The 25076-nt window shown below is 38.2% G+C and overlaps 1 protein-coding gene across 15 annotated transcripts in view; it reads right to left on the minus strand.

Moving 5' to 3' along the window:
• The window catches only part of nrxn2a (neurexin 2a), a 372119-nt gene extending 349887 nt beyond the window's left edge, over window positions 1–22232 (minus strand). For 6 of the 15 annotated variants that reach the window (XM_059526506.1, XM_059526509.1, XM_059526514.1 and 3 more), the window contains exon 1: window positions 21862–22229. The gene's annotated coding sequence lies outside the window, so the exon portion shown is untranslated. Of the gene's footprint in view, window positions 1–21861 lie in introns of all 15 variants that reach the window. The other 9 variants (XM_059526521.1, XM_059526520.1, XM_059526517.1 and 6 more) reach the window with 4 other exon arrangements.
• Window positions 22233–25076: the final 2844 nt, after the last annotated feature.

A 25076-nucleotide genomic window follows, 5' to 3' on the forward strand; every position in this document is an offset into this window, starting at 1 on the left:
TGCCTCCATCAGCTGACAGGTGCGTCAGAGTGCGTCACGAGGGAGCGCCAAAACTCAAATATACTATCTTTTGCCTATCTTTCATTCATTCTTTTTTCCGGTGGATCGTCTCATTCTGTTTGTGACACTGTACGCTGCAAAACCATGCCGTTTTTTTACTACCAAGACGCAGTTTCAGACCGTGAGTCATTCCATAACAGACACAAACAGTTCTGTCACTGAAGAACTGAAACGTAAAAAAGGAATTATGATCCATATTACAACGTTATTGCTTCGTTGGACTAAACGTGCTCCATGAGATGTCGTTCAGTGGACCCTTACCTAACTAAACCGGGATTTACAGCTGTGGATGTGTTTACGACTCGTTATTACGACAGATCTGGTATGTACAGCGTTCCCATTGTTCATGTTTGTATGTGTACTGCTTTCACAAATGTAGCAAACACAGTCTTTATAAGCTTTCCATTGAAAAACAGCGATCTGTCGTTGATGCTTGAGGCTTAGATCTTTATAATGATACATAGTTTGTCAAGATTAAATTTGTCCCGTTTCATTAATCTATTCATAAACTCTGACACGTGCGAGTTTAGGGGTTTTCAGGACGAGAGCGTCGGGGTGCTGGCTAAGAGGTTAATGGTTTAGCTCCTGCGTACCTAACTAGTCTTCTACCACAATACAATTCATCATGCTCCATAAGGTCACATAACTCTGGACTGGTAGTACCTAGGATAGCAAAGTCCACTAAAGAAGGTAGAGCTTTTTCGGATTTGGCTCCAAACTATGGAATAGCTTTCCTGGTGTTCGGAATTGAGAGACACTCTTTCTGTTTAAATCTAGAAATCTCAAATGTGCAATATTATTCTTTAGCTTGGGTTAAACAGATTAATTTTACTTGGTTGAAACAGCATGTCAGTATGTCTCTATTTGTTTCTCTGTTTTTGCCACGGGTAACTAGGATTTGCACAAGCTTCTGTCTGGAGCCAACCCTGAAACACCGTACAGAACTACCAAATTTTGCTATAAGTTTGATTGCATCGTATAATAATTGCTGTTAATAGTGTTCATTGTCTGTTTGATTATGTCTTTGATTTTTCTGTACATTTCTGCCATATGTACATAAACTGACAGTCATGGTCAGAATTTATGGCTTTTGTTCGAAGTTTTTCTGATCTGAAATTCAGGGCTCAAAAGGAACTAAGAAGATCCTCCAGTAGCGCTCAGCTCACAAATACGATCATTCAAAAATTATTTAAACAGAACGTCATGCTTATCTCTTTTAGGATGATCCTTTAGAAGGCAGAAGGTTTTGGAACAGACCTGTGTTGATTCTGAAAACCGCAGCCATCTGAAAACAAGACGCCCGCAGAGTGTCATGACAGCAGCTCGGATGCCTGAATGTACATTATCTTAAACACTATTCTTTATCTTCCTTTCCAGCACTAATGTTTCCTTTTGTACCCTGAATGCAAATCTGGTTATTTTCTTGTCCAGAATCTTCTGTAATGAATTCAGCTCCAGCTGCTTAACATATAGACTCCATATAGGCGTTCTGTATAAACTTTAAGCCACTGTATCCTTTTGTTTGAATGCTTTTAAGAAAAGATAAAAAGTTTGCAAATCATCCATTGATGGAGCTTACACTGTTAGATTGCACAGCTATGAAAATCTATCCAACAACAATGGCATAATTATTTGTGAAATCTGATCTTCATATTGACTTGTAATTGGTCTTTCTGTTTATCCATCAATTTAAATCAACCTGTCCTACATTTGTTATTTTCTAAAAGTTTTCTTTGCACATATGAAAAATTTACAGCAAAACAGCATTTGAGCAATACATAATATCTCTTGGTCTATATGTTACTGCCTAGCCAGCTGCACATCATAATTGTGGAGCGACAAAAATAGAACGAGCAGTCAATTTCATTTGTGTTGGCATATCTTCAGGGGTACGGGACACACATATTCATGTTCAAGAGAGCGACTACAGGCAAGCCAACATAGCAGATAACAACAAAGCCAGCCAGTATCACAGTAAAACAAAGACTCGGTGGGAGACGCCACTCCTTCAAGTCAAGCACAGATACAGAGACAACACACTCCATTGTGTCACGCACTCAGATAAGCTGAGCACATTTGCTAAATTGTCCATGCAAGTTGGCAGATGCCTACATCAGTCGGTCGAGTGATAAATGCAGTTATGTTAGAAATCTCTATCTTTAGGATATATCGTGTCCCCAGGCTCGCCATGGCACACGGGATGAAATTTACGACACCCTTCAACTCGAATAAAACCTGGAGGGAACGAGGAAGTAGCAAAAGACAACATCCCGGGGACACCATGGGACACAGGACTGCATGTATCTTTGACTTTGGTTTGGTTCTGACCATCATCCTCCTTTATCATCTGCTCATGGCTCGCTTTCAGGATGGCTGAAAACCCCCTCTATATGCTCCATCATACACGGGGCATTAAATATCCACCACACCCGTGCTTTTGGTCTCAGATGATGGAGTCATTTTGTAATCGCCCTCGACTTTGTTCAAGGTACACAAGACCAATAAACGGCAAATATTGCACTCAGATCACGTTTATGGTGCTTAACAGGGAACAGGCTAATATAGGAATTAATGAAAGTAGGAACCCTTTATTTTTCTCTTAAACCATAACAAAGGAAAACATGACAGCTTGACAGGGTATTAAAGAGCGTCAGGTTGTGATAGAGCCGCCTTGCCTTTGTCCAGCAACCACACAGTTGTGTGTGTGGCCAGCTGTCGCCATGGATACAACTCCCCTAAGGACCTCTATGTGTGCCGTACATGCAAAGTGTCATACACACACACGCTTGCCCATATCCACGGGACCTGTCAACATACACCTGTTAAACTTTTTTTTAAAAAACATTTCAATTCAGATGTTATAAAGGAATGGCGGAGAGAAAATGTCAACTGCGGGAGAAAAGGAGATGTGTGTGGGTGTTGTGCTAGACGGAGCTTCTTTCTCCTGCGCTCTCTGTGAACTCAACCTTGAGAATATCTCCGCCAAGACAGACCAATCACGTTCTGACTCGGCGTATTACGAAAAGGGGACTTCCTTTCACCCCGAGTTTTAATCTGCACCGTACATGTCAAGTATTGGTTTGTGCTGTAACTTGCCCAGGGAGTCTCTTTGCACAAAACAATGACAGTCATCCACTGTGAAAATACACTGGGGCGAAGCTTCGGCACAATTATTAGTGCTGGTTAACTTGACCTGACACGATGGCAACAAAAATAATTTCAAGAGAATAGAGCAGGAGGAACGAACCATGAGAGCTTTGGCAGGAGTTCTGCAATGAGAGCAGCTCAGAATGTATCAAACGTTCTTATAACGGCTTCTCAAGCGACTTAAGGCTGTAATTCTTCTTTTTAAATATATATTGATAGTTTGGCTAAACATTTTGTTTTTTTTCCTGTCATCATTTATACTCATGTTGCACAGAACCTGTATGATTTACAATACTTTCTTCTGTAGGACACAAAAAATATATATTTTGAAGAATCTTCATGCAGCTCCATAGTGACTCAACTTCCAAAAAAAATAAATAAATACTAGCAATGCACAATAAATCAGAGCAATCTTAATTCTTCAGTATTATCCAATTATTAAGATTTAATTTTGTTCTATAAACGATAACAAGAGTTTGAAAAATGTTCAATATAATTCTTATGCGCCAAAAGCAGAACAAAACATTGGAATCATGCCACACAGACCATTTACCCGCTCAACTCAAAGTTCAAACAGCAGCTCAGCATGAGCTTACTAGAGCAGAAGTGTTTACTTGCTGATAAGCCTCAGTCTCATGACCACTAAACAGTGCCTCATCCTATATGAGGAATATTGATATAGAATTTCATTACATTATTACTGTAGACATATTAAATGTATCAAAGGAGTAATGGAATATAATTACAGTATTTTTTGTGATTAAGCTATTTTTGCATTTGTGCATTTATACTAAATGCATTTAGATTACTGTTTTTCATACAAATACCTAGAATATATTGATACATTTACAGATACCATATAGATTAATTTACTGTAGTGTTGAGGTTTTAATTGTGGTTATCATGATGTAAATGCATGCTACGGTGGAAGACCAATAGTTAATAAAAAATAAAAATAAAAACTTTTTTTAAAGAAAAGATTTAATTTCACCATATAAAAAAAGACATACAGATATAACTGTTTGTGATAATGAACATAAATTTACATCTGCATCAAGATACTACTACTGTCAATTCAAGCTACTGTCAAATGTGCATTTCTAAGAGAAAAGAAAAAAGTAATAATATTAACAGGGCAGCCTGCACTGCAAAAATAAAGTTGCTCCACGATGCCACAGAATAATCTTTATGTCTAAATGCTTCCATAAAGAACCTTTAACATCTCAAGAACCTTTTTGTTTCACAAAAGGTTATTTGTGGAGTAAGAAGGTTCTTCAGATTATAAAAAGGTAAGGAAGAGATTGTTCTTTTAAAAATCATTTGATTAAATGGTTCTTTGTGGAACCACAAATGGTTCTTCTTTGGCATCGCTGTGAAGAACCATTAAAGCCTTTATTTGTGTGAAGCTGTGCTAAAGATACTGCATGCATCATCAAAGTCAGGCAGCACAAACCTGTTTCATGATGTGAATCAATATCAATTCAGAAATTAATTGTTCTATTAAGGAATGAAAATAAAAATAAAAAATAAAGAAAAGAAAGATCTAAAACATGCATTTAGATAAGAGATATGGTGATTTTTCATTTTTATATTAACTTTAACCCTTTAAGCCTTATCTCTTTGATTTAAAGATATCAGAGATAAAGTTGCTATATAATTTTCTTCAACCAGAGTTTTTTTTCAAGCACTATATATTTAAGTGTCCTTCCAGATGTTCCTGTTCTATTACTGACAGCACTTATGTTTTATTAATCAAGCGGTATAGATCATTCAGCAGTATATTTCAAAAGAAATGCTTACTTTATCTTTCATGTTGTACATTATCATGGTGCTTTTAGCATACAAAACGTTTGTTATATAGCATGTTCTAATTTTCTTTATTTTTGCAACCTAAACATAAACTATCAGCTTATCAAATGTATAAATTGTCATTGTAAATTGTAATTTTTATTAGTCTATCATGTTTCACAGAAGAAGAAAAAAAACAATTGCATATGGTTTTAGAAAGGCATAAAGGGTAAGTAAAAATTTTAGGGTGAAATATTCTTATAATCTTGCTTGTTTACAACCCATAGCCCCTGAGGATTAATCAGAGCTCTCAATTACCAAAAGATCTGTCATCACATCAGCTCAGATGAAATCCACAGGCAGGGAGAGAAAATGATTGCTGGAGAGGTGACAACAGCATGTAATAATGCAAAGTAAACCCAGTGTTTAGGGGGATATGAGTAAACAATCCCATTTCCATGACAAAGGGGTGAAGCAGATGTGACTCACGCACAAGGCGCCATTCCAGATGAAGGCTCGCTCATCAAGTGCTCGATCTCTCACGTCTACTGCTTACCCTGCAAGGAATTCGGCCTGTTCTGCAGTAAAGACAAGCTCCCTGATGACTTGATGGTGTCATAAATTAATAGAATGGCACAGACTCTGACTGAGACACTGCTGTTTCACTAGTCGACAGAAAACTACACAACAAATAAACCAGAGAGTGGAGAATAGAGAAGAGCAGAGGATGGAACATGAAAAAAGATGTTCTCCTAAAACTCCTAGAGAGAAAAAAAAGCTATTAGCAAATGAGACAACTGTTGACGTACAAAGAAGAGCTATAAAATGAATATGGATGGCATATCTCAGATCATTTGGTCTAGAAGGAAACTGATGAACTCCAATTACAATCTCTGACTTCTGACTAATCGAGAAAAATGTCTCCAATTGCTTCCTGCTTCTTATGTATGAAAACAATTGATATATTAATAAGGACGTATTTTTGATTTCCTGCAGGTTAAAAATGGAGGATAAAAAAAGACATAGAAGATAAATAAGACCAGGGTTATAGCAGATATCTAAAACTAAAACCATAAAAAAACACTTCCATTACATACTAAGTATAAATATATATAAATAAATAAAAAAGTTTTAAAAACATACAACTTATCTGCATTATTTCTCATTTTCATTTACTAAACTAAAACTAACTCAAAAGTGAAGTCATCATCTCGATTGCCCCCAGGTGACTGGCAGCAATAAAGGTCATAAACCCCGCCCTCTTCATGTAAACTTATGGGATGTGATACAAACTAAATAATCAAATTACACTTTCAATATTTCTCTTCCAAAGATGGTTTCCATCATTTTAGATAGTTCTTATGCCAATTTATGTCCATGTGTTTGTTTATCTTAACAATTATGCTTTTAACTAGTTATTTGATGCTATAAAAACAGGGTGTGATTGTGTCATGTTTGTGAGCTTGCGATTGGGTCTGTGGGAGTTTGGGTGGGACTTTGATACCCTTTTTTTTTACAGTCTATGCATTTAACTACAACACTGGACATAGATTAGGTGTCATCCTACATGGCAGAAAAAGAAAAGAGATGAGAAGAGACAAAGAAATGAGAAAAGGGATGAGAAGAGACCTAAAAGAGAGAAGGAAGAGAAGGGAGGAAGAGATGAGAAGCAGTTAGTTAGTCACAAGACCCCAGTGGGCTGAAGGTTTCTCCTGCTGTTTTTTTTCCAGAGCGTAGCCAAGAGTCTCTCAAACTCGGCTGAAGTGTCTGCTGGAGCTCACTGCAAGGGAGAGGAGGAATCATGAATCAGCCTGTCAGTCAGTGGAATAAAAGGAAAATCGAGTGATAGGGAAAAGGGGATGAAGAAGTGTGTGCAGGTGCCTGGCGGCAGAGCTCCAGGCCTGCTGAATTAGTTTAATTAGGTATGTGCTCCTGGCTGTCCTTTTTCAGCTCTGCTGCACACGTATTCCCTCTGCAGACTCCACGCCTTCAATCCCCTAATTTTTCTCCCTCTCCGGGCCATCCTCTCCGTCTCCTCCCTCCTCTAATCTAATCAGAATTCCTCTTCACTCTCCATTCCTCTCACAATAGCTCCATCATGGGCCAAATGGGGATTGTAGGGGGAAAACAGTGCAGAGCGTGTTCGATTATATCCGGCTGGTTAACTAGTAAATATGTCTGGGAGAACACAATCAATTTGCCGTTGTCAATGTTTGGCAGAGCGACTTGACGGAATACAATGTAAAGATGAAATCATTCATTAGCTTTACTGTATTAAATAATTTTATGGCCAGCTGGACAGTGTAAACTCAACAAATCAGTGAACTGTAAAGTGTAATGAATCATCAAAATGTTTATTCTTTGGATGAAATGACTGTGGGTTTTTAAACTCAAACATGACACCAAAGAGCTACAGAGTGTGAATGGCCTACTTATACTGTACGTAGTTCACTCTGAATATTAAGCAGTGGTAGAAAAAGCATCTTAAAAATAAAAAAAGACCAACATTACCTTTAAGCATCAACATATTATCACCTAAAGCAACACATCCAACTTTCAATGGACTGAAAATAGGTTTCGCATCCAATTTGCTCGCCAACTCCACCACTTAATGCTTACATTACCTGTATCTGGGGGAAAAAAATACAGTCCAATTAAAGCAGTGTAAATGGTTCACCTATAGCTAATCGCAGCAATCTGTGATTGAACCACTTAAAGATGCCATAGAATGCAAAAATAATTTTATAAGGTGTTTGAACACAGTTGTGTGGCTGCAGTGTTTGAAAACAACCAGCCTATAATGGTACAAATCCACTCACTCATTGTTTTATAATCCTAATAATTCATAGAAAGTCCCTCCACACTAGCAGTTCCAGGTTTCTCACTACTATGACGACATAGTCTGTGAAAGTCCCGCCCATTTGTGATGCTCTCTGCCCTATTAACATATACTCAGCCCTGAGTGAGAAGCTGCATTCCGCCATTACTGTTCTCTTGCTGTAGCTGCTGGAGATACAATGTCAGCGCCAAAGAGCCATTAAAAGTGTTGTGTGTTGGGATGCACCACCGAACATAGGAGTCTCCATAGACCACTGATGACATGGTGGTTAACTTTAACTTTCGAAGAAAATGTCCTGGAAAAGAAAACGGAAATGTCCTATACATTTGTGCTAACATTCCGGTGTGGTAAAATGCACGTTTATGGTGGGATTCCCCTGGTAAAAATCAAATTTTAGGGGCTAAATATCACGTTATTGGGGTCGCTTAAACCCGCGGACTTGGCAAAACTGACTGCTCTGCACTCGTCTGAAAAGGAAGGCGGAGGCGGCAGCTCATCTCATTTAAAGGGAACAAACACAAATTACAACAAATTTGGGTCATACCATAAAAGTGACAATTTCAACAAACTATAAAAACATTTCTGTGGAGTATTTTGAGATAAAACTTCATATACACTTTCTGGGGACATCAGAAAACAATTTAAAATATTGTATCAATCCATTCTATGGCACCTTTAAAAGGATTAAACTGAGGAAATAAAATGTTTTCTCTCTTTTGACCTTGCTTTTTCATGTTACAAATCAGAAAAATAAATAAATAAAAACAAAAATCCAAAATGAATAATAAAGTATAAATAGGAAATAAATAAAATAGGTATAAATAAGGTATGAAAAAAAAATTATAAAAAAAAAGAAAAAAACTGTGGTTCAGATACACATTTCATGTAGGCTAGATTTCAATGAGAACAATATCAGTCGGAACCATGGCCTTGGCTCTGACAGCCAGAGTCCCACATAGGGATATGCTTGTATAAAATTTTCATGCTGCGATTAATTGCTAATGCTTTCATCACGGTGTACAGTATTATCCCGATACTGAAATTTTGTTTAAAAAATGGCCATTACACTGTATAACAGGCTTAATAACTTTTTTTTTTATAACAAAAATAACAGAATATTTAAATACAATAAATCAATACAAATATATAAAGTTAAAAGTTTTACACCGATTAAAGTGCAAAAGAACTATAAAGACCAATAGGTATCATTTTACAATAAGACCTCATTAGTTAACCATTAACATTCATAATGAGCAATAGCTACATTTGCTACCGAAGTTTTAGTTCATATTAGCTCATTAAATAACACAGTTGCAACTTTTGGTTTTACCAACGTGTTATTAAATATTGGAATGTCTAAGATAAATAATTAGTTAACTAATTAATTAACTAATGTGTACTAATGAAGCCCTAATGTAAAGTGTGAAACGAACAATAAAAAATCAAAACCACTCTCACGGACTGAGTCTTTACTCATTTTCAAGAAACATCTAAAGACTCATCTTTTTCGCCAGCACTTAACCAACTAATACTAGCACTTTTCCTTCTTTTCTAGCTATGTGTTCTGTACTAGACTAACTGAGACTTTTCATGGCACTTGTATACTGTTGTTGTTCTCTTGTTGACCTGACTGCTTCTAATATTCTCATTTGTAAGTCGCTTTGGATAAAAACGTCTGCTAAATGATTAAATGTAAATGTAAAACCCTTTCAAACAATATCTAGGGCATTTTGTAGTCCAGATTTTTTTTTTCAAGTTTGAAAATGAATAGCCTATTAAGTCTAAATATTTAAGTATTTTGCGCTGTGATGAACACCATAGCAAATGCACAAATCTGAATGGCTATTTAAATCTATTAGGGCAGCTGCTTTATTTATGGGGTTTTCAGGGTAACGGCTGCATTTTCTGCAGTTTAGCACCATCTGCTGTCAGAAAGTGAATATGCTTTCATTCAGCGGGTCTCTCACGTGTTTCCCCCATGTGCTTTTCATGCATGCTTGTTTACATCAGAGCACACGCACTCTTTCAAGCAGCATACAGCGGTGTTATGCATTTTGACCAGTTGATGGGAAAAGTATTCTTAAAATGAGTCCCAAATTCTGAATTTATAATGTATAATTATTCACGGTATTTAGAAGTGCCCATGATAACAATATTGTACATACTCATTACCATGATATATCTATCATGACTCTTATATTATACTTTTATTTGAAATCATATCAAACTAAATATCAGTGACACTTGAAAACAAATAGTACTGCTAGACTTTCTTTTTTGCAATTTACTTGGGAATCAGTTGGTTACATAAAGTCAGATCCCCTCAGGTCCACACAAAGAAGGTCTTTAAAATAATCAGAGAAAGCCAATTAACATATATAAATATCTAGCCGTTCACAAATTATAATTATGATGATTAAACATATATTATTATACATTTGAATTTTTTTTTAGTTCTGAATGTGTCTGGGAGGTACGCCAGAAAAAGCTTTACCTGTGCTAGTTTAACTGTGCATTTCAGCTGCACAAAGATGAAGGTGTGTGTGTGTGTGTGTGTAAGCGAGGAAACAAGAGGTGTGGAAATGGTAGAGAAAGCAAGCGACAGAATGTGTGTACTGTAGGTTACAGACATGGGTATTTCAGAGTTAGTGAAAACTTGGTATGCATGAGTGTGTGTAACCATATGTGTTACCAAGTATGACTCTCCTGGAAGTATTCTTGAATGTATTCATATGAGTATTTGGCAAGGTGATTGGCAGTTTGATTGCCGGAATGGTGAAACAAAATGGATAAATGCATATGTTGATTCAAAACAAAATCATATTCCTTCATTCCTTCTTTCAGAAAGAGACAAGCCATCATAAATAAAACCAATTTAAAGTGGACCAAGATGACCCAGTATCCATCATCTTGTCACCAGCATGCATACTTTCCCATATATTTGAAACAACAAAATGCTTTTTATAAAATTATAAAAAAAACTTCCCTCATTCATCCATCACTCTCCATTAGTAAAAGTTAAATGCCTTGTGTCAATCTGCCCGAACTGATAAAGATAAAAATAATTTCACTGCATATCTGCCTGCAACATCAAACCATCAGAAAAAAGCCCAACCCCAGCATAAAGAGCATCACTTTGCAGAGTGATTTTTTTTCCAACATGGCATAAATGGCCTTGTAGGCTTTGACTGATTATCTCTGAGCTCCAGTAGAACGTCACATACTCCATCGGCTTCAAAATCAACAGCCACTGCAGGGAAAAAAGCAGTACGCAAGCAGCTATTAGTGAGGTGCCACAGGGCACACGACTGAGCCTGCTGCTGTTCTGAACCACACCAAGAACACAAAATAGTTTTGACTCTTCCTAATCTCTGCCTTTCTCTTTAGTTTTGTTCTGATCAGTGGGACTTTTGAGACGGCTGGGATGCATTCAGGTAGAGTTAATCAGATCTATAAGAACAGTGTCATCACTGAGATGAGTGGGCCCTGCCAGTCACCAGTAGCTTCCGGGGACACTATCCCATAACTTACATCAAAACAAGCAACAATCAGTCCCAAAATCACTGTAAAGTTTGCAGCATCAGTGTGGGGATTACTTGTTAGCTACTTATGTAAACTCACGGCCTCTGCAGCAGTGAGGGACAAAGGAGCGAGATGGCAAACAGTGTGTGGAGCTGTGCACATTGCAGAACGAGCCTGCGGCGGAGCACTGCAGCTGTCAAGCAGGAGCTCTACCATGCATCCATGACTGATTACCGAGGGGCCACTACGTCACACGTTCACGCAATGCAGGCCTCCACAAGATGTGCAGCCGAACTGTTGGGGAATGACAAATTTGTCCTTTTTTGTCTTGTTTGAATCACTGTGAACTGCAGTTAAGCCTGAGGCCCAATGTGTTTTGAGCTCTCCTGCTGAGATTTTAATTTGTTTAGCTAAAATGTTAAATCACAAATTGCGTGCTTTGGGTTACTAATTAATAATAGGGAACTTCTGCTGCATTTGGGAATTAATTTTTACACTCCTCTTGAGAATAAAATATCTGGCTGCATGGCTAATAAACAGAATATCTTGTAGTGTCCCCTTCAGTTTAATTAGGTCACTTTTTGTCATATGGCTGAATGAATCGTGCCATTTCAGCACTGGACACAGAACTAATACGATCAGGGCTTTTGCTAATTGGAGCACTGAAAGTCACATGGCCGTTGACTGGAAGCATGCACACTGACAAATCACTGGCAATCATGCTAACAAAGGGAAGCCATTTTGCATATATCATCATCAGAATTAACACAACAAAGAAGATGGATGCGGGACTGGCTCCGACAGCATGGCATTTATCGAAGAGCACGATATACAACAACCCATGCTACATGATTAGATTGGGCTGCAAATTATCAGAAACGAGTAGGAGGGGTGGATGTAATGGCAGTGTGCTTAGGCCACCCAGTGCAGCTCACACCAAGCAGAAGGCGACTAGAAACCACCTCCGGATCTGTGCGGATCTCTCCCCCAGGGCTCGGCCATGCTAGCACAGCAGCAATGAGGACAAATGAGTGTGTTGCAGTGCTGACATCAGACTGGCATGGGGACCGAGGGAGCCATATGATGGCTTGCCGAAGTGTGGCTTGGAGATGGGCCAGTCATTGCTGGCACAACGGAGGGCCGCTGTTCTTCTCCGCCTCTGCGCCATGACGGATGGGCGGGCAGACAGCTGTTTAACATCACAAGATTTACAGCCCTCCCGTAGCAGCCGTCAGTCCAGCACCTATCAGCCTGAAGTAAATCTCCTGTCTCCTGCCTCTCAGAGAGGAGCATGAACTGAGGAGCCACTCAAGCAATCAGCTGTTAATCATCTGACCTCTACTGTTCTGCCATAACCGAGGCCAGGCCAACCCCTATCGCTTTCCTCCTTTTCCTCTTTCACTTTCACTCATTCTCTTCTCTCCCTCCCCTGCCCTCTTCTGCATAGGGATGTGTAAAGCTACCTATTTTCAAAAATCGACTAATTGCAGGGTTGCCTGAATGACTAGTTGGCAAATAAATGCTAAGGAAGCCCTGTATAATTAGGCTTTTTGGGATTCTCCAGACACGAGTTGAACATTTCTTATGGGACATTAACATAAGACACATCTTTGAATTTAAACATGCTGTTGTTTCCAGGCACATCCTAAAAAGCTTGTGCTGGGATACTTAAAGTCAGCATGAAATGGAAATTCACCCTATTTTCTAAATGCATGTTACTTATCTTATTGTGAATGATATATCCATGCATGCATTTAATTTTTCACCACAGTTCTGAGTAGGGATACATAGATCCATTACTCAGTATCAGTATTGGCTGCCATTTTCTGTCGGATCGGGTATCGGTCAGACGAGACAGATCCAAATTTGATATAGTGCATATACTATACTGTGTTATTGTTAAGCCCCACGAAAGGCACAAAAGCATTATAAAGCTCCATAACGTATTCACGTTTTCAAGTGTTCTGAAGACGTTCCATAGTTTAATGTGAAGTATAGATGAATATTTAAGTCAACTTCACATAAACTCTTCTCCCTGCAGCGTCTGTCTGTCATCCTCCATTCAGCATTCAAACTATATGTCGCGTTCGGTTACTACAGTAAAAATGATGAAACTCTCTTCAAGAGCGCTCAATATCTGAGATTTAAAACTGGAGAAAAAGGCTCAATAAAATATTTCACAGACAGCAGCAATGTCTCTTCCCTTTTTTATGCAGAGCAATGCGCACTGTGACTCCGTGTTGCTTCAAGCATAATATTCTGCGCACGGGATGCGCATAAGCGCTTTGTGTCACTCTGTTTTGGAGCCATACACTTTTGTATTATACTTTTGCACAATTAAAAGTTTATCAATAATAGGATAGCCATATGTGCCCTTTCGTCCCCTTGGAATTATAAGGTCATATCTGACATTTTTGTCAAAATTGAGTTATTCACATATTCTTATTCTGTGACAACTTATTTACATTATGTGATTTTTTTTTTAAGTTGCGTACATTTTGGGACTTTTTATTGAAAAAACAAAAAGGTTCTATGTACAGTCTTGACCAATAACATGCAGGTATTTTTACATAATTGACCAATCGTGGTGCATCACACGTGAGAAAGTGAGAATGATCAAAACCAATGCAAATACACGCATGTTTTTGTTCAGCCACCTGCTCTGCTCTCTATAGGTCTCGTGAAATAATGACATACAACGATCGATCTGCAAAGTGTAAACAGCCGAAACCTGGATATTTTAGGCAATATAGAATTCCTGTCAAGGGTGCGTCCTGTAAAAATGGCCAGTATGGCCACCCTAATCAATAGTCTTTTTTGTTCTGGTCTATATATATATTGTTGCCTTCATTACTGTGCTTTGCATTTAAAAGAAATGTGTTTTAATTTTATAGTGTATATATATATATATATATATATATATATATATATATATATATATATATATATGCTACTTGTTTGCAAATTAATGTATTTAGTAATGTATAACATTTTACCAGATTTAGTCCCTCACTTTTATTTGTTCCCCACTAAATAATGTTGTTTCACTAAATGTTTAATGTTGTTAGAAAATTATTGTGCACCCATGATTTTTCTAGAATAACTTTTGCTGCTGAATTATCCACTAACACTATAATAGTATTTTTTGTCATAAATTATGATTATTTTTTCATTTGTTATTTTTCATCAAAATTAAGCTGTCTATGTTCAGCAGATTGTATTTAACATGATCAGATCAACCCACAGAAGTATAGAAATTCTACACTGATTAAAAAAAAAAACTGCACTGGCATCGGATCGTAATTGGCCGATACTCCAAATTTTTGATATAGAAATGTTTCAAAAAAATGAAAGAAGTTCATAATTTTTAATTAAAATGTCATAACTTGATCTTCTCATAAAATGACTTCTTTCTGGTGATGTATGCCACTCTTTAATCATAAAGTCAGCTTAAAACCTGTACCATTACAATCAACTGCAAGCTCACATTCACATCTGCCACCATCCAATCAATCAATCATAGACAGAACCAAGTTCTTGCCCTTTTTCAATAATCCATTTCATTTAAATGTACATCACAGAAGGAAAGATCTATTGCTACTTCTGTTTCATCGCAACTCCAAAAAACAGTGCAAGACTTGACACAATGACCAAAGAGCTGCGTGTTGCTCTAAATAGGATGGATTTAAAAACCCTGTTTCAAAAGTTCTGCTGCTAAAAATATCGAAAGTCTAGATAAACTAGTCTACCAAGTAAACTAGTGATCCCATTCCTATTACTGCCTCCCTTCCTTTACAATCTCTCTTTTTCCCCTCCATCTCTCCATTGCTTTGTAATCCACGTCCCCTGTGCGCTGCTGGGAGGTCACTGGGCATAAGGAGGTGGATCAGCAGTGGCTGTGAATGCCGCAGTGTAAAGTTACATGCTCCGGAGGCTTGCACAAGCTGCCACTGGATAACACTTCTGCCCTTATGGAATTGCAGACAAACACACACAAATGTTTATTTTTATTTTTTATTTTATTTTTTATCATGAAGGGAAATTTCCACTGAGTTCTTTCGTTGTTATTACCATAAGCTAATGCTATTTTCTATCCCCTAACCCTACCTAAATTATATTTGATCACTTAGAAGTAGTGATTTAATTATCACACTGTACTTTATAGTAGCTGCTACACAATTTACATTGTAAGACCCTATTTAGAAAGGTCAGTCTAAAGGTCAGTTAAATAATGTAATTGTTTCATTGTCCTAGAAATGCCTCAAAGCTATGTACAAAGACTTATGCTGTTTTAAGGATTAGCATTTATTTTAAAACATTGATGTCTGTAGATATTTTTTCTAAAACAAGATGCTTTTGCAGTCACCATGGCTTGATTCCACAAAGAGAGCAGACGTTTTGATTGTGTGCGTACAGTGACTTTGGGACAATGGAGGAAGTTCTGGCACAAGCCAGGCCTTGACATAAAAAATACACAGAATATGCAAAACTATGGAAAACTAAGGAAACCTGACCCGGTTGAAGCCATCTGCTATGCAACTATGCAAATGCAGTGTAAACAGAGCACGACTACGGTGGAGCAGGGAAATAAATTGGAGGGCAGGTCACATGACCTTGCACTTCATTTATGAGACAACAGGAATGCTAGGTCGCACATAGAGCGAAGCATTTACTCTGCTCGCATCTGCCTACCCCTCCTCCTACTCGCTCTGGCATCTGGCACTTTCTCCTACTCTGTAATGCTAGGTAATTACCTACCCTATCTGTTGCTGCTTACCCATTCTACCTACTCTCAAAACATTCAGGATAAGCAGTGGGCTACTTTAATTATCTGCTTTCTGCATCACTCTGGAACGTGTCCAAGTCTATCCCCCTGGACCGCCTCAAAATAAATCAGGGATTCATACCAAAACCAGTCACGCTTGTGTCCATAGCGCACCATTATAATACATGTTGTGGGCTGCACTGCTTATGTTGAGTACTGCGGTTCAAGCAACACAATGTAATCTGCGGCTTCAAAGGCTGCCTGGGCAACTAGCGAGTCTGACCTGGACCTCTTCTAATGATAAGTGCCTAAGCGGCCTTAATCACTGGTTTCACACCATTGTGAACGTGCACAGTGTTTGAATGCTTCTCAATGACCTGAGGTCCGTTAACAATTCATTTGGGTTAGCAACTACAGTTCATCCGATGCCAATGAGTGAAATGGAAAGGAGGGTACAAAATAAAAATAAAAATAACTTCCCTGGAGGTGGAAACAGACACGAGGATCTCGGTGGTGACCTTTTTCCTAATTTATCATCATCTGGAGAAGTGATCCCTAGAGTTTTTTTCCTCTTGCTTTGGCTGGCATGGGGACTGAGTCACACGTCAGCCTGGATTAAAAGCTGCCCGTTACTCGTGTGTTGCCTTAAGAGAGACCGTGTGTTTGCACATGTGAACGAACTGTGCATGCATAACCTTGGACCTTGATAGAGCGAGCATGATGTTTTTACACTGTGTGAACGTGTGCGTGTATATGTATGCGTGTAGTGGCTGACATGTCATTCTGGCACCTATACCCATTCTCTGCACTCTCCCTGGTATCCCAATTTGCTTCAGCCTAAAATAAAGTACATACTCTGCATCTGAACAAAGTCTGGGCTGATTTCTAGACCCCATAATGACTTTAGAGACACAACCAATTAGCTATGAGCTCACACAGATGCAGTCATGTGACTCAGCTCAGCAAAAGGGCCTTTCCTTGATGCCATTTCTTTATCATCAACACTGCAGAACACAGGACAAATAAGTGAGCTGCACCAGACAAAAGGGCAGCTCCTCCGGAGAACTAGGCATGCAGTCTCTTCACAGACATCAGTGAAATGCTCTGAAGCTGCGGATGTCTGGCCTCCCTTAGGATGGATCATTCCTTCACCCTCCACAGCATCAATAGACAGCCATCCACACTGAAAGGGAGACTGTACATGTATTGCACATCAAGGATCTATCCATGCAAAAAGTGTTGAAAAGCAAGGCAGCCAAATTGCAGGAGTCTGGTGAGTGAGTCAAAAAGCAAACGGAAACAAGGCCTGATTCTTTCTGTAGCTCTTTTTAGTATGTGTTCCTGTGACTGCATGGGATGGATCTGTGTCACATGTTTTCAGGAAATAATGATTAAAAGAAAGACTTTCAATGTAGCCAATATGCTAAGGAGGTGTCATAGTATAATTACGTACCAAAAAAAAAAAAACCCTGTCGAAGTTAAGGTTAGATGGATCCACAGACATTAAAATTCTGGACGATATTGTGCTTCATGTTAAAAAAAGATAATAAAAAAAAAGGCTATTATTAAAATGACACATTATGTTGTCTTAATAAATAAATACACTTAACATGTAAACACTTAAATAACACTTAAAATGCTAAAAAGATAATTTAGGCATGACAACATTAAATGCAGATCTAAACATTCATTTTACATTTTAATATTTCACTTGAATACTTCACTAAAAACAGCCATATTAAATTGTTAGTGTTTTTGATGACAGCTAATTAAAGAAGTTTAAATTTAAAGCAATATAAAAACAGGGGTTAAGTGCATTCACAATTTAATTGACAATTTACCATGTTACTACTACTAGACATATAAAAAATAATTTAAAAATATATATAAAAGGAATACATATTTATATATATATATATATATATATACACACAATACATAGATAACTGGTACTATCATTTTGTGCATCCCTACTCTCAAAGATATTGTATTTGTTATTAATAATAATGACAAAATAAATATATATATATATATATATACAGTATATACACACACACACACACACACACACACACACACATTTAGCATACAGTATATGTGACCCTGTATGTGAAAACCCAACTAAAGTCTGGGAAATGTAACATTGATATATTTATTACTGACCGAGTAAGATCATGTCAAGATTGAAATCATATTGAAATTAATGGTTAAAGTCAAACTTTGATGCTTATCTCATAATTAGATTTTGAGATTTAAGCCTGGATTTCACAGAGAGGCTCACATATAATGACATATTGTATGCTCAAACTCATTATACAATCAGTAAACAATTTACTAGAATCAAGAAATCAGTATCAACACATAGACCAATTTGTGATTGGTTACAATAACAAACTGCTATATATATATATATATATATATATATATATATATATATATATATATATATATATATATATAAAGGTGCACAATAGATGTGTAGATTGCAGTTATTGACTCTTCACCTCAGCAGCCATAATGGTAATCTCAATTAAAAATTATGCAGCCATAATGTATCATACTGCATGTTTTCCTTTTGTTGTGTGCTCATCCCACATTAATAATTAAATAAAAGTATAGATCATCATGTAGCTAGTAAGCCTAATTCACACCCAGCATGAGCATAACAATGGAAGACATCATGAGGCAATGTTATGATGAACTACCATCATGCTAATTGCAAAATGCTTTAAAAAGTAATTAATTAAGCAGCGCGCAAACAATCTGACAACTTGTCAGTTACCCAACACTGGGTCACTGTGTGAGCTGCATCAGGCAAAATTCAGTCCTATCATGGCTAAATATGGCATTCGCTTCCAAACAGTTCCTTATACACAGACGCCAAAGGACAGCACAGAAGGACAATAAATAAATAAATTAGCACGCTCTCAAACCAGCCAGTCAACCTTCGTGTGTACAGACAGGGGAAGAAAAAAAGGAAGAAAGACCACCTGTCCATCAGGAAAGCCACCAGCTTTCCATCCTCCCCCTCCTTTCTCTGTATCTCTGAGCCCAACGACGGCCAGTGATACTCCTTATCAGCTGGTGAGATGAGATTTAGTTCCAGGCCTAACACTCATGGGAGGCTATTGATAATACTGGTCCCCCTTCTGCTCTCCTCTCATTTTCCTGAAGTGGGACCTGCCTCGCTTAGGCCAATCATAACCGCAACCATGACAGCAACTGCAAAACTGATTTAGAATCAGTGTAATGGGGTGACATACCGTGCTCCAGCTATGGATGAATATGATGAGCCATGCAAAACTCAGATGCGCACCCTGGCAGTGGGCATCCCCTTAGTAAAATCCCCTCTTTTTCTCACTGCTACCTGGAAAGAAAGCTAGGTCAAGCTCCTGGTGATGGCCTGTGATGTTGTTTTGACATCCTTGCTGCTGCATAGCTGAATGAATAATCGATGGTGGCAATAACATTATTATTATTATAGCACGGTTTCAAAAATGCTCATGAAACTTTCATGGTTTATAGGTACAAAGCTGGAAACGGCACAGAGAAGCTAACATGTTCAAAGCAGTGTTTTTCCATTACTGACCCATATCCCCATGGCTAGGAATCATTTAATGGTCTTCATGCACAGAGCAAAACCATCTGCATCTTTGTGTCCACATTTTTATAGCCTCGTAAATGGCTGCATATAACTGTCGAACTAACCTATTATGCTGACAGACAGCAACTATTATGGGATTTTGATCACTCAAGCCTTTCAATAACGGCAGTGTCGATTTGATCAACCAGAGTTTGTCTCTGTCGTAAACTTAAGGAACGTAAGTCTGAATACGGCCTACATTTATCAAGACTCAATTTGACTGATTCACCTAAGCGGTTATACGCAAGGGACTCATATGCAATTAGTGGTGTTAATCATATACTAATATTAAACAGTGAATTTAATTACATCCATGATGTATTGTCATCCACAGCCAGCGCTACTGGATTTTCACACACCAGAGCCCAGAAAGATTTATCTGACACCAGCTCACAATCGAGTTATCCTCAGTTCTTCAGCCCTGGCTGCCCTGCCACAGAACAGTTGGTGATGGAGCTAATAGAGGGTTGTAACATGGCAACGGCAGAAAAAGACAACAGATGTTCAAGAGGGCGAAACAAAAAGGATTAAAAACAGCATTTTGGTGGCTTTGTTTTGTAGATGTGCTGGCATCCATTAAAGTTGACCAATGTATAGGAGGCTATAGAATTATCGGAGGCAAAAATAATAATAATAATAATTTGTTCATTGTATATTCATGTTCAAATCCAAATTTCTTTCAGTGTAACTCAAAAGAAAAAAAAATCTAAGAATGACGAAAATGTTTGCAAATAATTAATTATTATTTACAATAAGGCTCCATTTAACATTAATTAACATGAACTAATGATGAAAGATACTCATTTAAAAGCAGTTATTAATCTTAGGTTATAGTTTTAACATCTACTTATACATTAATAAATCAAAAATATTATTTTTTATTATTATTTAATATAAATAGTTGTAATTATATTAATTAATATCAACATTTTTTATATATATATTAATAGTATATAAACGCATTTACTAATGTTAACTAACAGAACCTTATTGTTCTCTTAAGTGTTACTGTATTTTAAAATAGTCGTGATAATATTGCTTGTGTAAGGAACATATAAAAATTTTACATGAAATCTATGAACTATCCACCACATAAAGTGCTTTTTAGGGGGATATTTTCGATTAATCTGTTGATCCAGTTCACAAAACTAGCTCGAATGATGTGTTCACAAATCAGATTGATCTGCTACTCGGTTTCAATTCACTGTTGGAGAAAATCATCACAAAAAAATAACTGAAATTTCAGTCTGTTTATCAGTGAAGCACTATTTTATGATACTTGACTGTGGTCATTTTAATCCATTTGTTAAGCTTAATATCTATTGGAGAAAAGAGACCAGGAAATCCCTAAATATGATTTTCTACAAAAGAAAGAAAACCATTAGGGTTCCGAACATCAGCAATAAATAATAATGAAATCATATTTGAGTTGCCTGGGAACAAATTTAATGTGACTTACACCATAAAAATATGTGATGAACTGGACTCCCTGAACTCGTTAATGATGATGCATAAAAGAGCTGAACCTTCTCAAAACATTCGATATGGCCAGAAACACTCTCACAGACCTCGGCTGTCAATTCAGCCAAACAATTTTTTCGGACCATATGTTTACATGTAGCCCGTCCATTGTGAACTTGTTTAAAGGGTCAGATGGACATACTCTCTGAAAATTTTATCAGCAAAAAAAAAATAATAATAATAATTTATCAAAAAGCCATTCGGAGGATAAAACAGCCCCTTAACCAAACAAAAGGCTGTTTTATTCCCACGGCTTTTCCATTTCTTTCACTCTCTCTCTCTATCCCGTGCATCTGAGAGCCGCACATGGCATGACTCGAATGGGGGCATATCAATACACAGCGCCCGTTAGTAACGTTGCGCTGGCACGCAGCCGCGCAGGTGTTCAAAACCATCACCAATAAGGAATATATAAAACCACACTTCAGAGAGCTTAACAATAACACCGAACAGACAACATTTTCGCTTATGAGTCAACACCATCCGTTTACTTCCCCAGCCCCGCGCATAACCTGCATTTCTGAAAACACATATTCTGATGACAAAAGCATCTGCAGAGACACACAGAAGTCTTACCTGGGTTTGTGGCTGTAAGCGAGTGCGCTTTATCCCCACTTCTCACTGGAAATTGTTCGTTTGTCTTTTGTATAGTCCAGAGAGGCGAAATGCGGCGTTTGCCCTCCCCTTTCGCTGCCGTTCAGTCGACGGCTGTGTGAGCGCGTCAAGCCGCTCCACCTGCATGCAATGCCACCGCAGCTCTGCTCTATGCGCGGTCTCCCGGTGGCGGCTATGGGCGCGAAATGAGGGCGCGGTCAGTGGAACACCTCACCAATCATCCCGCGAGCGCTTCGTCTTCCAGTCTCACCGACGACACGGTGACTGCGGCACCGCTGTCTCAATGTCACGTACTTTATCAAAACCTGGACCACCGACTATGTCCAGTAACTGCGTCGCATGCGTCCCATCCGTTTAAACCAGGGGTCAAGCTTTTACGGTCTGCCGAAACGCTAAAATATTTACTTTGAATACCCTCTGGAATCTCAAAAACGTTTCTTATTGCTCAATAAATATTAAGTTAACCCTTAGTTTTTGTATTATTTTATTTGTTGTTTACATTATTGGTTTAATGATAGCCTACCTACATTCCATTTAATCGTAGCTATTGCAGGGCTCTATAAAATAGCCTAGTTACTTGATTCTGATTGGTCATTCTGAGGTTTCAAGTAAAATATTTACAAAAAATAAAAAAGAATAAAAAAGGGAAAGAAAGTTGTCCATGGACAGTACAATAGCCAAATGTATTTGTTTGTTTGTTTGTTAGTTTTTTGTTTGTTTGTGTAGGCTATTGTCGCGTCTGGGATAGGCCTACATTTTGCGATTACGCAGGGTTGAATGACATCATCATCAAGAACTCCTAGGGCGTTTAGTTCACAAATCCCTGTACTTTCTTATTACGGTATTTGATTGGTCAGTCGCGGATTTCAAATATTAATAAATAATGACTGTTGTCCATGGCAGCATTCTGTCATCAATTTTGTCTCTTCTTTATATAATATAAATTAATTTCAGCTCAAGTCAATATTTCATGCGTATATTATTATTATTATTAGTAGTAGTAGTAGTATAAGTATTATTATTTGTAGCTGTGTAAATATTTATATTTTGCTATACTGACAGGCTGAATATACATTATATAACTTGCTTTAGTAATGTATAACAATTAACCTGCAGTTACCAACATTATGAGCCTCTAGGCACTACATATTTCTGTACTTTCATAATGTATAGCCTAATAAATTTAGTGAAGGACTTGTTTCCTGACAGTTGATGAAGTGCATTCTTTAGGCATGCAGGTGTGTATATAAATACATTCCTGGTCATACAACATCTGGCTTTTGGCATTGTTCTATGACCAGTATGTTTTTTGACCGAAGATGGTGTAACAACAGCCCCAAATGCACTCTGGTGCAAACTGGAGCGAGGGAGAGGAGAAAAGAAAACAGCGATAGGTTCGAATGAAAACGCTAATGACAAGCTAACGAGTGCTAACGCTTTTGTGTGTGTGTGTGTGTATGTGTGTGTGTGTGTGTGTGTGTGGGTGTGTAAAAAAAAAATGTAACCAGGAACATAATTCTTGCTATATAGCACTTGCTCTTGAAATGAGCCACCTGGTTTCAAATCTTATGGCTCCTCAGCTCTCATGGCCTCATGGGACAGCAAAATGTCCATTGTTTACACACTTCTGTATCTCAGCAAAACCAGTATCATCTGGGTTTTGTTCACATGCTTTTTATTGGGTACCACACATTCAAGCATCCTATTCGATTGACATACTGCTTTTTACATACTATGTTACATAAGTTAAATTTAAGGTAAGGTAAAGTAACCAAACCATAGTAAAACTGTGAGTAATTGACTGAAGTAAGCTTTGGCAGTGTTTAATTGAGAACCAGTGTTAATTTCTGTTGTCATTAAATATTGTATGAGTGTGTCGCTAGGCATATAGAATAAAGAATAAATGTTCTGGGGGTCAAGTGAGACACTGAACACAGATTGTTTACCGTATCATTTTACCACAGAATTTAATTACAAAGAGGTAAAATGCATAATGATCTTTGCTTCAAAGGAATTTTTAAACACCATCGCGTATGGATTCCTGCACTTGATTATACATTAGCTAAGGCTACAGGCTGTTTTATAAGTGAAACATTTCCAATATTTTCTTTTTTGATATTATTTTGTCCTCAAGCCATACAATATTAGGCGTGTATCATCTTCAAATGCATTAATGTTTAACAGATGACTTTACATTTGCAAGCATTGTGTAATGAGCCAAATATTCAAACAACAGCTAGTATGATTAATGGTATCTCTGGTGATTCCCCCAAGTATTACCCTCATCTAATAATCTTAAGCTTGGACCTTAGTTGTCTGCTCAGCCAAGATTTCAACAAAACTCTTTCACTGCTTCTCGATGTCTGAAAAAAAATATGTGTCTGCTGAATCAAAGTCATGTGGTATGTGTAATGATGAGCCAGAGACGTTCGGATCCAAATGCAGCGCTTTATTAAAGAATGGTCAAACAGGCAGAAATCAGGAATGGCGTCAGGTGTGTCAGGGATAACCAGAGTCGAAACCAGAAACAAGTAGAGATCGGGGCAGGCAGCAGAGAATCAGAGTCGGAGTAATCAGTCCAAAGATCAAACACGGGAATGACAAACACAGGGAGAAACTCTGGGAAATGTTAGACAGGCTAAACAAGACTTCGCAGTGAGTGAGAGTGATTGTGCTGCTTTTATGTGTGTCTAAATGAGGTGCAGGTGTGGCAAGGAAATTGGCTGATGAATGAGGTGCAGGTGTGGCAAGGTGATCGTGATGCAGTGACTCATGGGGAATGTAGTTCGGGTGTGGTGCAACAGTATGAAAGGTGCTAGTGTCCAAGTGACATCTGGTGGCTGATGGGTAGAAGTTCATGGGCACTCAATCTAATGATCGTGACATAGCCCCCCCCCCCCCCCCAAAGGAACGGCTTCCAGATGCTCAAAACAATCTAGGAGGGCAGTGGAGCGGAGGCGGAATAGAGGGAGGGATGGACGGCCAGGTCCATGTGGACGTGCAGTGGCCGGGGATTGGGGCAGAGCAGGCAGAACTGGGCCTAACATGGAGATCAGGAGCCTTTCCTGGACCTGACATGGGAAACAGGGGCCCTTCCTGGGCCTGACAGGGGAAACAGGGACCCGCAATGGGCTTAACTCGGAAACAGGGCTTAACTCGGGAACAGGGGCCCGCCA

The sequence above is a fragment of the Carassius carassius genome, chromosome 36, assembly GCF_963082965.1.
Source record: "Carassius carassius chromosome 36, fCarCar2.1, whole genome shotgun sequence".
Lineage (NCBI taxonomy): Eukaryota > Metazoa > Chordata > Actinopteri > Cypriniformes > Cyprinidae > Carassius > Carassius carassius.